Source organism: Convolutriloba macropyga, chromosome 2 (genome assembly GCF_964194025.1).
Source record: "Convolutriloba macropyga chromosome 2, txConMacr16.3, whole genome shotgun sequence".
NCBI lineage: Eukaryota > Metazoa > Xenacoelomorpha > Acoela > Convolutidae > Convolutriloba > Convolutriloba macropyga.
In genome coordinates this window covers 83086062-83092954 of record NC_134469.1, presented here as the reverse complement: position 1 = coordinate 83092954, position 6893 = coordinate 83086062, and positions in this window count along the sequence as shown.

Genomic DNA, 6893 nt, shown 5'->3' with positions numbered 1-6893 from the left:
AAAATGCACCCTGCTCTAGAGTTATATCAACACCATTCATTTTATATCTCCTAGTGGGTAAATCTATGAGTTCTAATTTTAATTGAGGATTAGTTTGAGCCCCCATGTAATGAAGAATTTTGGCTGTTTTTGTATCAACATAAACTGGTGCTATATCTTGAGTCTCCATTAACGTTTCACCAATCTTGGAAGCTAGATTCTGTTCATTGTTTGCATTTTTCTGCGAAGCAGTTTCACTGATAGTTTTGGTAAGAGGATCAAATAAATCTTTTATTTCACCATAAAATTCTTGTTGTTTTAATTTATCTTCTAATCTATTTCTTCTGTTTTGTTTTTCTAGATTATTTAAGTTTATCTAGTTTAGTCATTTTATATGTAATGAAAAATTATAATAAGAGTAAAAAATGGATAATGAAAACAGCTTCTCTCTTAATCTAAAAAGATGTTTAGCTTGTAAAAGACGTTGTAATACTATAGATGAGTTTATTGCTCATATTAAGGAACCAAATCATGATGATTTAGTAATTTCAACTTATTCTAAATATGTAGATGGGGCTAAGAAGAGAATAAAATTTCTAGAATTTAAAAAAAATATAATAACTGGAGCTACACTATATAAGAATACAATCATGGGAGAGATTATGGAAAAATATATGGCTCAGATAATTATTTATAATATACTAACTACCAACCATATGGATGTAATGAATGAATTAGGTCAACAATTATTTGTTATAAAAATTAACAAAGCTCATTATATATTATAAAAGCAACTTCAATTAACTTTCTATCATCATTAATGGTTAGTTCTAGAGTATTATTAACCAGTAGGTCTTTGTCTCCATCTAATGATGCTTGGCGGATCATTTTTATTAAATCTCTTTTGAATAGATATAGATTCTCATCATGAGGATAGCTTTTAATATTATTTACATAAAATCTTTTATCATCAAATGTGTTTAGACTAATCTTACTTGTTTTTGTTGTTGTCATGTTATCACTAACTTTTTGTATTCTACATTCATCTACGCTTCTCTCTGTGTTATACATTAGTGCATTATAATACTCCTCATGTTTAGCATTGTTACAATTCTTTATTCCTTTCTCTTTAGTTTTGTTGGGATAATCTTTAAAGCTATATGCCTTTGGGGTTAAGGCCACAAACTCTTCTATGATCTTACTTCCCATTTCATGTTTGATTTTACCAGGGACTTTATTATTTGTTTTGATAGGGGGCTCTAGATTACTTAAATCCATGTGTTCATTGTCGACATTACCTTCAGTAAAACTTAATACAAAACTATCAGTATCCATATAATGGAGTTGTAGATCTTTGAGAGATGGTTGAAGAATATTATAGAATACATCATACATGTGTAATTTACTTAATTCTAAGATAGTAACACCTACATATACTGGATCATATTCTATTTTTTTCTTTATATATTCTATTTGGCTATACTCTCTATATCTAGTTATATTCTTAAATGTTGGTTTGCTTACACTTTTCATTATCTTTTCTTCATCATGCAAGAACTTGCTTTGAAAGAAGTGTAGAGAATTCATGCACATTCTTTCATATAAAGAGTTATTCATTAATTTCCTTACATCCTTTTCTGCTTCAGTTTTAGCTGTTGCTCTTTTATTTGTATTATTTTGTATATAATCGCTACATATATAATCTTGTTTAAATTTAATTACTCTATGTTTTTTTGTTACTTTTACTCCCATCTTAACATAGAACTTTAACATCCTATAATGAATCATATATTCTGTTTTGTTGTTTTGGTCTAAGATTAATTTCTCGGATCTTGCTTTACTTTTCTCTATTTGTCGGTATCCCAATTCATTATCATTTATCTTTCTCTTATTGGGCATTAGTGCTAACTGTTCTGTTCTCTCTTTACATTCATTAGTATAATGAATATCACAAACTATATAGTAACCATGATCACTATCATCTGGAGTATTCAATATTACATCTAGAGTAGTAGTAGTAATAAACTCAAAATCCTTATAAGGTAACTTTTGCATCATTGCATAACCATATAGGTTGTTTGCGTCTATGTAACATATATTTCTATTAATAACTTTATCGTTAGTATTTGCGAAGCAGGCTCCCTGATTAGTATTAGTATTAGTACTAGTATTAGTATTAGTATCAGTATTATCATTAATATTAGCATTAGTATTAGTATTACTATCTGCGAAGCAGCTTCCCTGATTATTTATATATCTGTCTCCCATTATTCCACAAATACCACCTTTCTTTGCTCCAACAAAATCATCTAGCATTTGTTTATCTTGTAATGTATCTAATGTTACACCGCTTGACATTAACCAACAATCAAAACTATAACCTGGGAGACTTACATAGTGTAGGGGATTGAGCTTGAATTCTTTCATGCTTAGTTTAACATATTCAGTCATGCAATAGTATAATATTTCCACATCATTCTGTAAATACTCTATAGTTAGATCTTTACCAGTTTTATGACTGTTTTCATTATTAAAGTTATCTACTTCTTCTTGTGTTGGTAATTTATTATGTAGTGAGGATTTGAAGTCTTCTATTTTTAGATTACCTATAGCTTCTTGGTAGGTAGCTTTGCTACTATACGACTTGGTCGTGGTTTTCAATGACTGTAAACCAAAGTATTCATATGGATATAAGGTTTTAGTTTTACATCCGTATATCTTTGCGATTTGATCTAGAGACAGAGCTAAGAAGTTATAACTATCTAAGAATTTGAGACAACCAATGCTAAACATCTTAGACTTACCAGCAGCTAGTGGTACGTTATCCACTTTTCTTTTATCATTATTCTGTTTGAAGAGTTCACTGTATAGTAGGTTGAAGTCATAGCTAGAGCCATTATGGAATATTACTGGAATGAAGTTTTGTTGTTTGTATCTTAGATTAGATATTTTACAAGCTGGTCCTCTATGTTTACCAGTTTCATGACAATGATCTTTACTTTATTAATACATGTTTTACTACAAATATGACAAGTGTTATTAGTGTCATGATATAATTTATCTTCTTCTGTGAATATCATCTTTTCATTATGTTTGAAGTTATTCTCAGTTTCTATTTCTAATAGATCTCTAGCAAATCTTTTGATGCAGCCTAGACCGAAGTAGTGTTTGAAGTTACCTTGCTAGGTGTAACCCACAGCTATTGGAATATGTTCAGCTATTACATATTTACAGTCATTAGTTGTGACTTCAACAATGCAACATTCTATATCGGCAGTTATAATATTTTTTATATTCTGACGTTTGTGTTCATTTATAAAATTATTATGTTTTTTCTTAGGACAAACAATCTCTGGTTTGAATGAGGTGCTGCATTCGTGTTTATCATATTTAATTTGTGAGTTAAACTAATAGGTACACCTATCGCAATAATAATATTTTATGTTATTTTTATTTTGTCGTTCTAACAGGGTTTCTATATTTTTTATTAGGGCACAGTGTTCTATTTGACCGTTACTCCAAACTAGTATTCTTACATCTTTTCTGTCTTTATTAAAATCATCCACCTGTTTAAACAATTCTATTTTACCATTACCACAAGGTGTGTATACCCAAATATTAATATAATACAATTTCTTTATTCTTATTATATAAGCAAAATCATCTTCATGTTGTTGTCTTGGTTCAATTAGCTTATCTACATATTTACTTTCTCGAGTTGCATGGTGTGGGGCGGGATGTAGCCAAGCAGTTATAGTTAGTTGTAAGCAATTGTATTTATAACAACGTATATTTAATATCGATTTAGAGTTTTTGATATCAGGAGGTAAATCTATATAACTACCAATAGACGCTTTAGTTGGTTCAATGTTTAACTGAATACTTCTTATTCCAAGAAACTCGAAATCATAACCATAACCTTCATATATTTCCTTTTCGAAATCTAGCCACCGATTGAAGTCGCCATATTCATATATTGCATTATTTTTAATATAATCAGTATTGAAAAATATTTTAGTAGTTTTAACTTCTTCTTTGGTTCTCTTCATATAATCACATCCAGCCGTGATCTTATATTTAAATTCTTAACTTTACGAAACTGGTAACAGTTTTTAATTTCTTCTAAAGAGTAATTAGTTGCTTCATCTAAATCTTCAATGTAATTCCCACCTTTATCAGTAAAATAAAATTCTCTCATGTTCTGACTTGAGTTTATATCGAATTCTTCTGTGTTTTCTAGATACATGCGATAGTGACTATATGAATGAGTAGTTAGAGCTACTTTATTTCTAAATTCTTCATGACATTCTTTACATATAAACCTAATCTTAGAATAGATTTTGTTTTCAGTTTCAGTTTCTGATTTAGTTTCTGTTTTAGTTTTAGCCCTAGTTTCAATAATATAATCATCTTCATCCGGATTATACATCCTCTCCAAGATTTCTTCTTCTTCAGACACAAACATTTTCTCCAACAGTTCCTTATGTTTGAGATCATAAGATTGGTGTCTGTATAAATCCTTCTTTGATTCAAAGGATAGATTACAGACATCGCAGAAGTTTATGACACTAGTATTAGTTGATTGAGACATGATGTATTTATTTAGAGAAATAATCAAAAAATTATTTTTCGAAAAATAAAAATGAAATGCAATAAATGCATAACTAAACCTTGGAAAGAATGTTGTAATAATTGTAAAGAATTAGAATATTCTTGTTATGTATGTAAAAATATCGTCAAAGTGAAAGATTATATAGAACATTTGGGATATCATTATTCTGATCCTGATCAATATCTAACATGTAGTATGTGTAATGTTTATAAACATATATCATTATATAGATTTAGAAATAGGAAATATAGACTATGTATTTATCTTCATAGATATAGATATGGTCATACTAGAAATCAATTCAGAGAGCATGTTTATAAGTATAATATTCAAGAAGACATAGAAAAACACTAATCACTGTGTTTCCACCGATATCAATGTTTTTGACTGTGCTCTTTTTGTTCGCTTCCTTTCATATTTAGCAACCACTAATAGTACAATCTTGGTTTAACATAAGTCAACAATCTTGGTTTAACATCGCATTACACATCAGTGAAAGGGGCTCCGCCCTTGGTTCCCCAACTGCTTAGCAGATCGAATGAAAAGTGCATGTCATGCTAAAATGGCCGCCACCATTGACAATGAAAGCCACCACCACTAACAGAATGAAATCAAACAAGTGAAAATTTCGAATATAAGAAACCCTTAAAAATTAACTAGTAAAGTGAGTATTTATTAAAATCTTAATTTAATTTTTAATAGATTATACAAATCATTCAATTTAATAGAAGGATTTAATTATTATTTTACTTTAAAACATGTAATTACTTGGGAAATGATAACTAATTTTAAATTAAAAATCACGTCAGAACATTCTAGAAAAAAGAATGTTCTAGAATAATTCTCCACGTGGTGACCTATATTCTCCACGGCATTTTTTGGCTATTCATCATGAGTTTCACTTCACTACAAAAACTGTAAAATGATACATTAAAATTGTTCAGTCAGCTTGATATTAGACTTCAGTCAGCCTAATAATTAAAATTAAAAGTGTTCAAGCATTCTGTAGTTGCACCCTCCCCCACAGTTGCCATTAAGAAAGGTCGAGCAGTACTGCCGTAGCGTGGTGAAGGCGAGTCAACCTTTTATCAAGACCTCACAAAACTCGGCTCAAAAATTTAACCAGGTACATAGAATCACTCAGTTAAACATCATAGATCAATCGTCTCCTGGTTAAAGTCAAAAATTTTGAAGAAACTTGTTTCTTATTATCCAATTCTAAGCAATTTTGAGTTATTTTCAGTCCATCCGATTCTATTGAAAAAAAACTTTTTGGCAGTATAGTTTGGCATATTAGATATGAAATTGGGCTTAAATCTAGCTTTGAGAACTTTTGGATATTAGTGTATGAATTGCATAAATTATACTAGCTATGTACAATTTTGTACACAAAATTGTGCGTGTAGTATGTATTTATAGTGGTGAATATAGTAGTGGATAAAACAAGGGATTCAACAAACAGTAAAATTTGGCCCGATTCGACATGCGCGATTAGCGTTAGGAGAAAGGGACAAATTTTACTGATGGTCGGAATCCTTGTTTTATCCACTACTAGTATACTATACATGCAACCGGCCCCAATACTAGAGCCGATATAGTTAAGAGTACCAAGGTGGTTGAGGATTAGGGTGTTTTTGATTTAAATACCCAACTAAACACACGATCAAAGCGCTAAAATGTTCTGCTCAGAGGGTGCAAGGGGTTTAACAATTTTCCGGGTTCAAGATCTCTCGGGCTGGCGTTCCTCAGTGTGAAAGAGCAGCGGTTTCTTGGGTTCAAAATGATTACCCAGTCTTGGCTACCATATCCGTGTTCTGCACAAACAGACACACACACATACACACACATACACACACATACACACATACACACACACCCACCCAAACAATCACATACACACACATACACACACATACACACACACACACGCACACACACACACACACACACCCAAACACATACACGCACATGCACACTAACAACACACAACCAAACACACAAAAACAAACACAAATACGAACACATGCCGACACCACATACGCACACAGAAATAAACACACACAAACGCGCACTCAAACACACCCACACACACCCACACACACATAAACAAACAAGCACACACAAACGCACGCACACACACACATACACACACAAAGAAACAAACACACAAAAACGATCACACAAACCACACCACATACGCACACACAAATATAAACACAACAATGCACACACACACACACACACACACACACACACACACACACACACACACACACACACACACACACACACACATACACAC